The sequence below is a fragment of the Cololabis saira genome, chromosome 5 (genome assembly GCF_033807715.1).
Source record: "Cololabis saira isolate AMF1-May2022 chromosome 5, fColSai1.1, whole genome shotgun sequence".
Taxonomy (NCBI): Eukaryota; Metazoa; Chordata; class Actinopteri; order Beloniformes; family Belonidae; genus Cololabis; species Cololabis saira.
This window is the reverse complement of record NC_084591.1, coordinates 42,956,659-42,972,250: the sequence shown is the minus strand read 5'-3', so window position 1 is coordinate 42,972,250 and position 15,592 is coordinate 42,956,659.

The following is a 15,592-nucleotide window of genomic DNA, read 5'->3' as shown; positions in this document are numbered from 1 at the left end:
CACCTTTTTTTCGACATTTTGACTTTTTTCTCTAAGTTTTGACTATTTCCTTGACATTTCAACTTTTTCTCAACATTTTGACTTTTTTTTCGACATTTCGACTTTTTTCTCAACATTTCGACTTTTTTCTCGACATTTCGCCTTTTTTCTCGACATTTCGCCTTTCGCCATTTCCCTTCATTCTAAGGTTTATACAAGACTTTTCATTTTTTGTGGCTCCAGACATATTTGTTTTTTGTGTTTTTGGTCCAATATGGCTCTTTCAACATTTTGGGTTGCAGACCCCTGTATAGATAATGTCAGGGTTTGACACTTCCCCCCAGTGTTTGTAACTTTCAGTTCTGTCTTGCCCCACCTGTGTCCCATCTGCCCTGATTGTGTCCACACCTGTGTCTCGTCTTGTCTCGTTATCCCCTCAGTATATCTTGTCTTGTCATTCCTTGGTTCCCTGTCGGTCCGTACTGGTTCTTCCCTCCATGTCTCCTCGTCGGTTTTCCCTGTTCCTGGTTTTTGTTTATCCTGCTCTGCAGCGCCTTGTGTTTTGCCTTTTTTGGATTAAATCCTTTTGTTTTTGAGAACTCCTGCCTCTGGCCTCCCTCTCTCTCCCTGCACTTGGGTCCTTTAAAAACCATACCACAACAGAACGGACCGACCAACATGGACCCAGCGGGAGAGTATATTACTCTTTTTGAGTTCTTCCGCCGAGAGGCAGAGAAAAATGGGGACCCCTTTCTGGGAACCTGCCAGGCTCGAGGCGGGCCCGGGGGTTCTCAGCCCCAGGGGAAGCGACGGCGTCAGCGCCAGCCCCAGCCTGTTCCGGTGGGGGCCCTGGACGCACCTCTTCCTGTTCCCGAGGTGGTCCTGGACGCATTCCAGCCTGTTCCCCCCTTCTGGGGAACACGCCTGGCTCGAGGCGGGCCCGGGGGTTCTCAGCCCCAGGGGAAGCGACGGCGCCAGCGCCAGCCCCAGCCTGTTCCTGCTCCAGCGGTGGTCCTGGACGCATCGCCCCCTGTTCCTGCTCCAGCGGTGGTCCTGGACGCATCGCCCCCTGTTCCTGCTCCAGCGGTGGTCCTGGACGCATCGCCCCCTGTTCCTGCTCCAGCGGTGGTCCTGGACGCATCGCCCCCTGTTCCTGCTCCAGCGGTGGTCCTGGACGCATCGCCCCCTGTTCCTGCTCCAGCGGTGGTCCTGGACGCATCGCCCCCTGTTCCTGCTCCAGCGGTGGTCCTGGACGCATCGCCCCCTGTTCCTGCTCCAGCGGTGGTCCTGGACGCATCGCCCCCTGTTCCTGCTCCAGCGGTGGTCCTGGATGCATCGCCCCCTGTTCCTGCTCCAGCGGTGGTCCTGGACGCATCGCCCCCTGTTCCTGCTCCAGCGGTGGTCCTGGATGCATCGCCCCCTGTTCCTGCTCCAGCGGTGGTCCTGGACGCATCGCCCCCTGTTCCTGCTCCAGCGGTGGTCCTGGACGCATCGCTCCCTGTTCCTGCTCTAGCGGTGGTCCTGGACGCATCGCTCCCTGTTCCTGCTCTAGCGGTGGTCCTGGACGCATCGCTCCCTGTTCCTGCTCTAGCGGTGGTCCTGGACGCATCGACCCGTGTTCCCCCTCAGCCAGCTCCGAGGACCCGTGTTCCCCCTCAGCCAGCTCCGAGGACCCGTGCCCCCCCTCAGCCAGCTCCGAGGACCCGTGCCCCCCCTCAGCCAGCTCCTAGGACCCGTGCCCCCCCTCAGCCAGCTCCGAGGGCCCGTGTTCCCCCCCAGCCCGCCCTGGATGTGGACTGTGGGGACATCTGGGATCTGTCCCTTGAGGGGGGGCCAGCGCCCCGGACCCGGGTACCCCCGCAGCCGGCACCTCGGACCCGGGTACCCCCGCAGCCGGCACCTCGGACCCGGGTACCCCCGCAGCCGGCACCTCGGACCCGGGTACCCCCGCAGCCGGCACCTCGGATCCGGGTACCCCCGCAGCCAGCGCCACGGACCCGGGTCCCCACTCGGGCAGCTCCGGGGATCCTCTGCCCCCCGACGCCGGCTCCCCGCATCCTGTCTGCTCCTGTTCCGGTTCCCCGCATCCTGTCTGCTCCTGTTCTGGTTCCCCGCATCCTGTCTGTTCCGGTTCCCCGCATCCTGTCTGCTCCTGTTCCGGTTCCCCGCATCCTGTCTGCTCCTGTTCCGGTTCCCCGCCTCCTGTCAGTCCCGACTCCGGCTCCCCGCCTCCTGTCAGCCCCGACTCCGGCTCCCCGCCTCCTGCCAGCCCCGACTCCGGATCCTGAGGCGGTCCCGCAGCCCTCTGTTCCTGAGGCGGTCCCGCAGCCCTCGGTTCCTGAGGCGGTCCCGCAGCCCTCGGTTCCTGAGGCGGTCCCAGAGCCCCGTCAGGTTCCCGAGCCCCGTCAGGTTCCCGAGCCCTGTCAAGTCCCCGAGCCACGCCAAGAATCCCCGTCACGCCCCCCGCCAAGACCCAGGCCTAGGCCTCGGGGACGCCCCCCCGAGCTCTCTCGCTGGTCTGCTCGGTCCCGAGGGCGGCCCCCGGAGCTTTGGCCGTGTGTGGCCTGGGCCCTCCTCCAGGCCCCCTCCGCCCACCCTGGGTTAGGACTCTGGGGACATCTGGGATCTGTCCCTTGAGGGGGGGGTACTGTCAGGGTTTGACACTTCCCCCCAGTGTTTGTAACTTTCAGTTCTGTCTTGCCCCACCTGTGTCCCATCTGCCCTGATTGTGTCCACACCTGTGTCTCGTCTTGTCTCGTTATCCCCTCAGTATATCTTGTCTTGTCATTCCTTGGTTCCCTGTCGGTCCGTACTGGTTCTTCCCTCCATGTCTCCTCGTCGGTTTTCCCTGTTCCTGGTTTTTGTTTATCCTGCTCTGCAGCGCCTTGTGTTTTGCCTTTTTTGGATTAAATCCTTTTGTTTTTGAGAACTCCTGCCTCTGGCCTCCCTCTCTCTCCCTGCACTTGGGTCCTTTAAAAACCATACCACAACAGATAAACTGAAAAGAGCGGCCTGTCCATCACTACACACAAGTAAGTGAAAAAGGAGTGGCCGAGAAAAGGCAGAGAGATGACGTAAAAGGCAACTGGAGTAAAAACTTGAATCTGCCATATCTGTGACAATTTATAACCACAGTTATAACCGAAGTAAGCCATATCATGAGAGTCATAAAATAAACTAGAGGGGCTCAAATTTAAAAGTCTGCTTCTATCTTGACACTGCCTCCAGCTTCATTAAGCCCTGCTTGGCTGCACAAAAAAGTGAAGGCCAGAAATCCAGGGGTCAGGGCCGCCTCAATCGGTGCTGTTAAGCACTGGACGTGACAATGAGAAAGCAACTGGCCTGGCTCAGCCTCAATAAACTCAGCGCTGCATAGTGGGAAAGGGGCTACCGAGGGAGAGTTGAGTTGTGTGAATGTCACCCGCAGCCTAATCCTCCTGCCCCACGCATCTGTGCCGGTCCAATTTCAAAAGCAATACGCTCTTTTTTTCCCCCCATCTGAAATCCTCCCTCCTCTGCATCATGCTCCACCTCTTTTCTATTCTCTTTGTCATTCTTAAGCCGGAGAAAGGACTGTCTTTTGTAATGGGCCATAGTGTCACATAGGCACAAGACCTGAGGCTTGCCAGTTTTCAAATGGAAGCTGTCTTTGGCTTTTCTCAGCACTCATTTTGCTCATGTCGACTCGGGGAAAGAGGGGGGGGATGCTTATTTTAACACGTGAAAGGCTCCAGACGGGCACATGAAGGCCAACTCTTCACATCAGACACAATTGACTTTGAAAGCCAATGTTTCTCAGAGAGTGGTAGGGAATGTTTGCCGGGTTGTTGGGATCATGTTTTAATTGAATTTGGCTGTCAGCAGGTCTCAAAGGGACCCGAATAAGCTGTGCTTCACGTGATCAACTCATTCTGAAAAGAAGTCTTCTCAGACCTTGCTTAAGTAAACTCAGGATAAATGTGAAAAAGGTCAAATGGGTTTTACTACTTGTTGCACTTAATATAACATGCACATTATTCATTAAACAAGCCATTCATATTAAAGTGAAGCTGGTAACACTTCACATTTCTCATTGTCAAGAACAACTGTAATACAATCAATCACATTTATTTGTATAGCACGTCTCAAAAACCACAAAGTGCTGTACATTAAGACAAAAGTGAGTTAAGAAAATAAGCACAAACATGAAAAAAAAATAACATAACAGGTTCACAGGAGGTGCATTTTAAAGTGCCATACAAGATAATATCTTGTGTGTTCAAAGCCAAGGAATAAAAGTGTTTTTTTAAACACACTTTTTATTTAAAAATGTATTTTAAAAACTTTTAAAAGAAATTTAAAAACCGGAAAAGAGGAAGCGTGTCTAACACTCAAGGGTAGATTGTTCCATGCTCTGTCACCTCTGAGGTTCAGGCTTGTTTTAGCTGATCATAAGGATCGGGGTGGGCATTAAGGCTGAAGTAGATCAGATAAATATAGTGGAACAAGGTTGTTCAAGCATTTAAAAACAAATAACAAAAGTTTAAAATGTATTCTGTAGTGCAAAAGGAACCAGTGGAGCCAGTGAAGGGAAGTATGGAAGTGATGTCTGCCTAATGCCTACATACAGTGATAAGAAAATAAGAAAATTAAATTGTATTCAAATTTAACCCTCAGATTGATGACAGAGTCCCTGAGATAAAATGACAGTGAGCCAAGATTTATGTTGGGGGAGGGACAGCAACTCGGTCCAAACAACATAACTTCTGTCTTTTCCTCATTTGGGCTAAGGAAGTTAAAGGAGCATGAGGCTCCTTTTAAGAAATGAGACTCTCTAGCGCCACCCTTCACCACGACGGCCGTCGGGGGTACTGCAGCCAACAGTGAAGCCGGCACGGGAGAACGGGGAGAACGTGCATGCAGCGTCATGTGACGTCACATCCGCAGCCCAGCGCGGGAAAATCGGGACCGAATTGCAGCACATTTTGCAGCACACAGCCTGTTCAAGGCAACGGAGAGATACACTAGAGGGATCATTCTTTTGGGTTTGGAACGCTTCATCTGACATTATTACTAGAAAACTTAAAACGTATACGAATTCTTTTCATAAATTCTGCCTCAATCCGGCCTCAAGCTCCTTTAAGTGAAAGCCAGGCTTTAATGTCATTAAAGGCTGAATTATGCTTCTGCGTCAAAACGACGCCGTGTCTACGGCGTGTGGTTTTTGTACACGCAGAGGACACGCCGTCACATGCGCCGTCAGTGACGTGCACCTCCCGAAAATTGTAACTACGCGTCGAGGAGACGCCGACCACATGCAGACCGAGAGGGCTGTGATTGGTTCGTTTGAAAGCGAAGCATTTCCGGTTTCCGGTTTGAATCAGTAGTGAACTTCCAGGGCTTTTTTCTTCGTTTATATGTGATTTTTTTTGTTTTTGTTTTTTGCACAATAGTTGTCCTTATTTCTTTGATTTACTGTGACCGGAAAAAGTCGGATAAACCATTCAGAAAAAGATCGCTAACTAGTGGCCGCGGGGGGTACTGCACCGCAACCAAATGGAGAGACGGAGAACTCTGAACGATTCGTGACGGCGTCACGGGTGCGCCGTGTGCTCTGCGTGTGTGTGACGCAGAAGCATACCCGCACCTTAAGGCAGTGTGTGAGTTACTGGACTGTGTTGTTTTGTACCAAGGGAAAATGGATCCGGCAAACCATCATAAAAATGAAATGAAATACCGTGTTTCCTTAAAACAGAGCCAGATGGGACCCCACGTGGAAGAGAAACTGTGGAAGACATAAAGTTGTTGACTTTTACACAGAAACTCCTATTAGTTAGATTGGATCTGAACCAATTGAGGGCGACACCCCTAATGCCCACACAGATGAGAAATTAAAATGCGGTGGTCAACAGTGTCGAATCCAGCAGACAAATGTAAAAGCACTAAAACAACAAACTGGCCGAGTCTGTTCATTCTAAAATACTTCACACAAAAACAAGTTTGGAAATCAAAAATAGGTCCTTATTATGATTGAGAACACTAAGAATAACTCATAATGTTTAAGTGAAAAATAATACGTTTTCACCGCGCAGCGCATTACTTTGGTCTAGCCCAGGGGTCGGCAACCCGCGGCTCTACAGCCGCATGCGGCTCTTGAGCGCCCTAGTGGCTCCTGGAGCTTTTTAGAAAATGTTTGACCTTTTTTTTCCTTTTTTTCTTTTTTTTCTTTCTTTTTTCCTTTTTCTTCTTTTTTTCTGTTTTTTTCCTTTTTTCTCTTTTTTTCTTCCTTTTTCCTCGACTTTTTTCTCGAAATTTTGACTTTTTTCTCGACATTTTGACTTTTTTCTTGACATTTAGATTTTTTTTATCAACATTTCAACTTTTTTCTCAAGATTGTATCACAATATTAATCTTGACATTTCGACTTTTTTCTCGAAATTTTGACTTTTTTCTCCACATTTCAAATTTTTTCTCGAAGTGCATAATGAAAAAAAAATCTTCCCCCAGTTATAACTAATATAGATACATGCAGCATGTGTTGCCTTCATTCTAAGGCTGATACAAGACTTTTCATTATTTGCGGCTCCAGACATTTTTTTGTGTGTTTTTGGTCCAATATGGCTCTTTCAACATTTTGGGTTGCCGACCCCTGGTGTAGCCACTGACTTGTATGCAAAAGCTTCAGAATATCATGTTTAAGTCTTAAATCCAGGCGGTGATATTAACTGTGTCAAAGGACACTTGTTGCAGATGTACTTGATATTCAATTATACGAAAGCAGTAGCCAAATATCTAGTTGTGTCTTTGTGTCCTCCTGCATGCTGCCCTGTCTCATTACATCAGTGGGCCAAACCCATAACAGCTTTATAAAAAGGACAATCCCAGCAGCAGGTGGCCAGCACAACTCTATAATCCCTCTGTTGCTTCAACTCAAACACCTGCATAACACACACAAGTGGGTAGAAGACAGAACACAAAGATAGACTGAGAGTTTTCTCGTCTAACATATTGCACAGTGTATATGCTTATTGAATGTAATGTATAACTTTTGTCTTGTTATGTGTGAACAGGTTATATAAGTGCTAAACCAGCGTGTCTCAAAAGTAAAGGGCAGCTGTGTCTGGCCTCTGGGGGAATTACAAAAAAAGCTGTCACTTTTAACTAATGTTATAGTCATAGGTGTATATTTAATTGATTCTTTCCACTTGCTGTGTTTAAATCTGAGTGTGGATGGATAAATCATAGTTTTCTTTTTGGTGCATTCAAAGGTGACATTTTATATTAAAAGAACCTTTCTGTGATGACACTTTATTTCCTGTGTCGCAGCTATGCTGACTGTATTTTCTCACACAATTGATTCAATTACTTATAATTACTCTGCTCTTATTTACTGGCTTTTTAACCTCTTTGGATGTTCTAAGCTATTTACAGTGTGTTTGTCGTTCACCCACAAACAATGCTTATCATATACTATATATGCAATGCAGAACGGAGCACTTTATTTCTTTATTTCCTGTTCAAGTTAATGAAAAAAAGGATGGAATCATGAACCAAAAAAGTAACTTTGTTTAGATTTAAACCTGTACAGGATTTGAGAACAAGGTGATTTAAAGAAAAGTTTTGTTTGAAAGTTAGAAATTTGTTTGAGTAATGTTTTAAAAACCAGAATGTTAAGCTTTTAAATAAAAATATCTTTATCTCATGATTATGTGTATGTGTTTTTTTCTTTAAAATAAAACAGATGAATGGATATCTTCCAAAAGTAGTGATTATTAGTACCTTTCACATAAACGTCTTAGAATTTACTTCATTTACTTTTATTGGAGCCTTGGACGTTCCTACAAAAAACAAAAAGGGATTTGAACCACAAATGTTTGAAATTAAAACAGACTTTACGCTCAGTACTGTATATGTCCTGTAATGAAAATCTCAGGTGTCTTCAATCAGTGTAGCTATTTAAAGGGTTGAAAGTTGTCACTGTGCTGTTTAGTGGTTTGGTGTTGACCACCCTGAACATGGACCAGAGAAAGCAAAGGCAAGACTTATATGCAGCGGTCTGAAGGATCTCCTGCAGCAATCTAAAGGATCTCCTCCAGCAATTTAAGGGATCTCCTCCAGCAATCTAAAGGATCTCCTCCAGCAATCTAAAGGATCTCCTCCAGCAATCTAAAGGATCTCCTCCAGCAATCTAAAGGATCTCCTCCAGCAATCTAAAGGATCTCCTCCAGCAATCTAAAGGATATCCTCCAGCAATCTAAGGGATCTCCTCCAGCAATCTAAAGGATCTCCTGCAGCAATCTAAAGGATCTCCTCCAGCAATCTAAAGGATCTCCTCCAGCAATCTAAAGGATCTCCTCCAGCAATCTAAAGGATCTCCTCCAGCAATCTAAAGGATATCCTCCAGCAATCTAAGGGATCTCCTCCAGCAATCTAAAGGATCTCCTGCAGCAATCTAAAGGATCTCCTCCAGGCAGCAATATAAAGGATCTCCTCCAGCAATCTAAAGGATCTCCTCCAGCAATCTAAAGGATCTCCTCCAGCAATCTAAAGGATCTCCTCCAGCAATTTAAGGGATCTCCTGCAGCAATCTAAAGGATCTCCTCCAGTCTGAAGGATCTCCTGTAGTTGTCTGTGTTGCAGTAGATCCACAGAAGCCTCTGACTGAAGACGTTGTGGAATTACTGTGTTGTGAAGAAGATGCTCAGGGTTGTCCATGATCTTCTTAATTTAATAAAGTATCCTCCTTTACACAATCATCCTTAGAGAGAGAGATAGAGAGAGATAGAACCAGCCTTCGTTATCAGTTTTGTAGGTTCCTGATTAATGAAGCCTTAAGCTTGACGCTCTGTACTCATTCTCTTGAACATCAACATCAATGACAAAAACCTCCACAGGATCCTCTTGATTCAGTTCAAGTGTTTACTTCAAAAATAAACAACGGTACAAACATAATCCAAGATAAGAAAATAAAAAAGAGAGCTAGTGAGAGTGAGTGAGAGGTTAAAAAACTCCTCAGGTAGCCCCACCCACACAGATCCTTACATAACGTATCCTCACTCATAATGCTATTTCAAGTCCAGTCAATCAAACTATTATTTTCCTATTGTAAATACAAATATTCAACATTTTAATCAGTAAATACTGTAAATAACCTTTTTATCAGAATAAACATAAAATCACCAATTAATGTATGAACTTAAATTATTATTCAAATATTAACTGAAATTAAAGCTGCAAGCAGCGATGAACGGGTCCTCCACCCTTGTGCACGTTCAGGCTGCAGTGGAAGCTTGTATGACATGCATGTAGATTCTTCAGACCTGGACATTTAGCAGATGACACCACCCACGACTCTCTATGTCAAACCATTCAAAAGTTATGGCAGAAAGTAGGAACTATCAGATATCAACCAATCAGATGAAGGGTGGGCACGCTTTTTGCGTCTATCGTCGCCACGGTAACGCTTTTGACTGAGAAAACTCAAGCGTGGTGTCGGAGGATGGAGACGCACATTTTGATGTATAACAACCTGGGTGCACGTTACGGTTCGGGCCGCATTAACTGCCGAAGAAATGGCATAAATTGCGCCAAAATGACACGATTAATTGAAAATGGCCGACTTCCTGTTGGGTTTGGGCCATGGCGCCAAGAGACTTTTCTTTAAGTTGCGACATGATACAGGTGTGTACCGATTTTCGTGCATGTACGTTAAACGGTATTGTGGGGCTTGAGGCACAAAGTTTTCTAGGGGGCGCTGTTGAGCCATTAGGCCACGCCCATTAATGCAAACCATTAAATATCACATTTTTCACCAGGCCTGGCTTGGTGCAAAATTTGGTGACTTTTGGGGCACGTTTAGGGGGGAAAAAGGCCCTCATTTCGTTGGAAGGAGGAAAAAAAAAACGAGGAAAAACAAATTCCTACAGATACAATAGGGCCTTTGCACTGTAAGTACTCGGGCCCTAACTACATTTAGGCTACAAGTTTGTTTCTTTAAATCACTGGCTCTGATGCTGCTCCTCCAACAGATGACTGCTGATGTCGTTGAACTCTCTACAACAAACGGTGTGAAGATAGACAACATCTTCCTCAGGGAAGTAACGTCTGCTCAGTCCTTTCTTATAAACAGCACCAGTGCTGGACCTCCAGTCCAGTCGGTTGTCCAGGTGAACACCAAGGTATTTATTTTCCTCCACAACCTCCAGTTCTTCTACCATGATGGAAAATTTAAACAACTTAGTCCTGACTCTCTTTGAATCCACAATCATCTCCTTTGTCTTGGTCACATTCAAGATGAGATGATTGTTCCCACACCATGCCACAAAACACTCCACGAGTTCTCTGTACTCAGTCTTGAAATTGAAGAGATGGAAATTATGAATGGAAACCAAAGAGCCCAGAACAATTTACAAACACATTCAAAATCAACTCTTAAGTCAAGTTACAGCAGTGTCTGATAACGCCTTCCATCACTGCTTGAACCAAAGTGGACTTAATGGAAGACAACCATGGAGGTATCAACTGTTCAAAACCAGACTGGAATTTCTTAATGTTCCTGTTGACAAGCCACAAAGCTTCTGGGAGACTGTCCTTCGACAAGATGAGACATAACTGGTAGTTTTTGACAATCACATCAGCTTTAGAGAGATTCAAGGTCAAATAGGTCAGACATGCAACTTAAAACAGAGAGATACATATATCCAAACACAAATGTGTGTCTGTGTGTAGAACACGAGTCCATTGATAGAATAGTGATCGATATACATTTAAAAATACCCATATCTGTGCATGCACACATGTACCTACGTGTACCTTATGATAGAAATGCAGTACTTAAACACCCACACGTACACCACAGCATATCACATGATCACCATACTGCATACACTGCATGCATGACTGTCGTGTCCATCTTTCCTGTCCTTTCATGTTTCACATCGGTGGCTTTAGTGCTTGACAGAATTAGGATTGTACCTGTCAATAAAATATATTGGATCAAACTGTCAAACAGAGCTGGTTTATGACACCCACTCTAGCTCACACCTTCCCAAAAGAAAACTGACATATGCTGCCAGATTAAAATGCACATATATTTGACTTTAAAATGTTTTGCCAATTACAGCATTAACCATTAATATAATAGAAAGTTAAAAACAAAACAAAACAAACAAAAGATATTCAAGATCAACTCCAAGGCCAGCGTACATCAGTGTCAGATCAAAGCATCTGACTGGTGGAGCCAAAGTGGACGACCAAGGAGGATAACCCTGTTGAAACCCATCCATTATCTATCTGTTGAAACCAAATCTTAAAAAAGCTCAAATGTAATTTGTCCAAATACATATTGACAAGCCCTTGGCGGAATGTCCTTTAGACGAGAAGTACTGTACCAATAGATAATTGTGATTCATTCAATTTTCATCTACTCCTTCATCAGCCCTGTTCTGTTGGTTTTCATCCCAGCTGTTACTGGGTATGAGATGAGATGCAACCAGTCCATTACATGCAGGGCCATACAGAGACAAAGGAGACAAATAACCATTCACACTCACTCCTACAGTCAATTTATAATCCCTGGTCGCTATCATATTCTTGGTTTTGGACAATGGGAAGAAGCCAGAGTACCTGGAGGAGACCCATCCTAGCTGTGAGGCAACGATGCTATCCACTGGACAACCATTGTACCCAACGCAATTGTAATGGTGATATGCTCAAATTAATCCCAAGAGACATTCTGGAGTCTTTTTCTATAACTTGAGTAATTTAACATTTATGAGTCATTTTGAAAAGAAAGGAGGTTCTTACATGCATCACACTTTCTGATCCATCCAATAATGATCAGGGGTTCCAAAATTGTTTTATATACTGCAGCCTCCATAAGGACTGACGATTGCAACCTGTCCATGCATAGATTCCTGGCCCTCTTTGATATTATTGCATGGGCTCATCATGCAATAACTATAAATTTGTCTAAGGCCTTTATATCAAAAGGGTTGTGAATAAGACTTTCGTAGATCAACTCACAGAATTTCTACCCGGAGTAGGCATGCATGCACAAAAGTAAATTGTAAGACATTAAGGATGTATCTGATTGCCTTTCTTTTGTGAAATAAAAAGATATATAAAACAAAACTGCTGTCACAGAAGCATAAATGATCTTGTTATTATGTTTTTATGCACTGAAGGAAGAAGAAAAAAAGAAAAAAAAAGGGGTTGTGAATACCTGCGAGTTTGGAAATATATTCAAAAAGACATTCACATGAATGAAAGAATCCTCAATAAAAACATTTGTTTTATGCTAATAATGATAAAGCATCTATCATTTGCTGTCAAATAGCAGCTTGATTATTCCAAGACTAGCATTTTAATCGATTTACTGGTTGCAAAGGAAGTCCCCAAGAACCCAAAATCTCCTCATGGAACCTCGAAGTAACTTTTGCAGTTGTTGCATGAACATGTGCAAGTGCACAGGTAAATGAAAGTGTAGCATAACTCTCTATATTGTTTTATTATGAAACAATTAGAAGTTATTTGGATCTTAAAGTGTCGATAACTATAAACTCATAAAACGCTGTGCTAAAATACAACGCTAGTTCAGTTTTGTGATCATTCAGAAGGCTGTTAGTGGGTAAGATCATAGATATATAATATATAAAGGCTTTATATATGGGTAAAATGAGCTGAGACTGCCATCTAGTGGATTTTGTTATGAACTGCACAGACATCAGAGTGACCCGTCAGGTACTAAATTCCATAGATATATGAACCTATATTATATATATATATATATATATATATATATATATATATATATATATATATATATATATATATATATATATATATATATATATATATATATATATATATATATATATATATATATATATATATATATATATATATATATATATATAAAGGCCTTTATATATATGTATCTATGCTAAATACAACCTATTGGCCGCCCTGGGCTAGTAAGGTGGGCCTGCATTTAACCTCTTTAACCCTAGATAAGCTGATTTAGTCCTTATATAACCTGTTCAAAAAAATACATATTTTGGATGGGGTCCTCCCTCCTGCACTCCCCACCTTTTGTATGCATTCAGTCACAGATGTACACACATACAAACCATTAAATCAACATTCATTTATAAATGAATAGATAAAAACATTTCAGTGATGTGGAAAGCTTTCTCTTAAAGGCATTCAGACACACAGATCTGCACAAACCAACAAAAACAACAATAAAAATAAATAAAAACAACCTATTCTATACTAAACATCATCACATGTAACGACTAAGATTATAAAATAAATAGAATAGTTCTCATGTCAGCTTTGTAAAATCATTTAACTTACATCACTGTCAAGCCAATAATCTGAATAAAGTTTCTAATCAGTCTCCTGAGTAGAACACAAAATATAAAATAATTATTCACAAACTCAACTCATAATGACAATGTAAGTTGTGCAAGATGACACACGAAGGAAAATGTGATAATCACTAGCCATTGGCTGAGCCGTTATCAATCATGTTAGAAATAAATCTCCTGACATGGTACAAACAAAATGCATCCCCCCTTAGAGTTGTCATGGATGTGAAATCAAACGAAGAGCTCAAAAACGTTTTTTTTTTTTTAACCAGGCTGTAAATATGTTTATTTCTGCTCTAAAGTTGGACATTTTAAGGTGGAGGTGAATGGAGATTGACTCGATCTTACTTCAACCTAGAAATTAGATGTTGACACTTCCGTTCAACCCACAAACTACCCAGTATAAAACATTTACATCAACCATAATTATACAAGGTGGGATGTGTCCATAACCATGGCTATGATTAAAAACATGATGAGCCTATGCAATCATGTTTACAAAGTCCTTTCAAAATAAACTAGGCCTACAACTGGATCTATTAAAATTAATAAAATCTAAAACATCAGTAAATAAACATGATCCTACTTTTTCCAATCCCTCACGCTCTCCTCAGTCTACTTGTTTTGTTTTGCTTGTTATTTGGTTTTCCAGCTGGCAGATTAGGAGCAACACTCATGCTCGCAAACCTCCGAAATTACAAACAAATTGATGTAAGTAATGTCTCAACCAACCAACCATCTCAAAATGATAATACATCAGTTAAAATAAAACATTACCGGTAAGTAAACCAGCATAATGACCTTTGCATGCTCTTTGGAAGCGTGTAGGAGTTGTGCACCTGTTTAGTGTCCTGTCTCACAAACTTTTTGGTGTGAAATTAGAAATTGGCTATCTTTAAAAATGAACAACAACCCAAAATTAGAAATCTCAAATATGATTTTTTACATAGATACAATTGACAAATCAGTGTCTCTCTCTCAGTTGATGTCATTCTTCTACTGGATAAACATCATATACACTGTTGTAGGTGGAGAAAAATGAAGCTCTCTTTCCAGTGTTTTTTAAATGAAAAAAAATTAAGTTGAATCACTGCAAAAAAATGTTTAGCTGATACATTAACGTATCTTTTATTTTAATCTCTTTCTGAAATGTTGATGCTATTTGCCTTAGAATGCCTTACTGTTTTTGTTATCAATTTTATGTATTGTTTACCTCCTCTGGATCTGGTTTGTTGTGGTTCCAGAACCAGAACCAAGCAAGGTTCAGCAGCGTTCAGTTATTCTGCTCCTCACCGGTGGAACAAACTTCCTGTAGACCTGAGGTCTGCTCCAACTGTAGATCCTTTAAATCAGGATAAAAACATTACTGTTTACTGAAGCGTACTCTAAAATCAAATACTTACCTGCTGTATTCTACTGCCCTTACTTTTAACAACTTGTGCTTTTTATCATTTTACCTCTTTTCTTATCATTTTATTTCATTTTATTTGTTATTTACTGTTTAATTGTGTCTTGCCACTTTTAATGTTGATCTAAAGCACTTTGAATTACCTTGTTTTGTGCTATACAAATAAACTTGCCTTGCCTTATTATTTGTGTGTATGTCTCTTGTTCATGATACCTCCCAAAATATGTTATATTTTCTTATATTGTATCGTATTTACTCCACATGCAGTTTGTATAAATGTGTGTTTTTATTTATAAATTGTGTTAAAAAAAAAATAAAATAAAAAAAAAACTCTGGCTCTTACGCCAGCTAACGTCACATTTTACAGATATTCACTGATGGCTCAAAAAATCTAAACTATTGTGTTGGTACAGGAGTTTACATCCCGCTTTTCCAAATTAAACTGAGCAATAGGATAACTAATCAACTTCCAGTGTATTGGGCAGTTATTTTGGGGTTTCAGTGGGTGGAGGAAGTCAAACCAGACAGGGTGGTGATGTGCGTAGACAGCTACTGAGCTTACAGACTAGGAAGTCACTCAGGGAAGATTTGCTGTATGAAGTTCTTCAGTGTCTGTTCAGAATTCCGAGAATGGGGATGGAGGTAGAATTCTGCTGGGTACCTGCTCATGTGGGGATACAAGGAAATGAACGTGCAGATAAAGTGGCAAAAACAGCATTAAGCACAAGACATATCACTGATATCCCATATGGAAAAGGTGAAGCTAAAGCACTAATCAAAAAGAAAATATATGAATTTTGGCAGAAGAAGTGGGACGAGGACAGTAAGGGCAGAACTTATTTTAGAATACAAA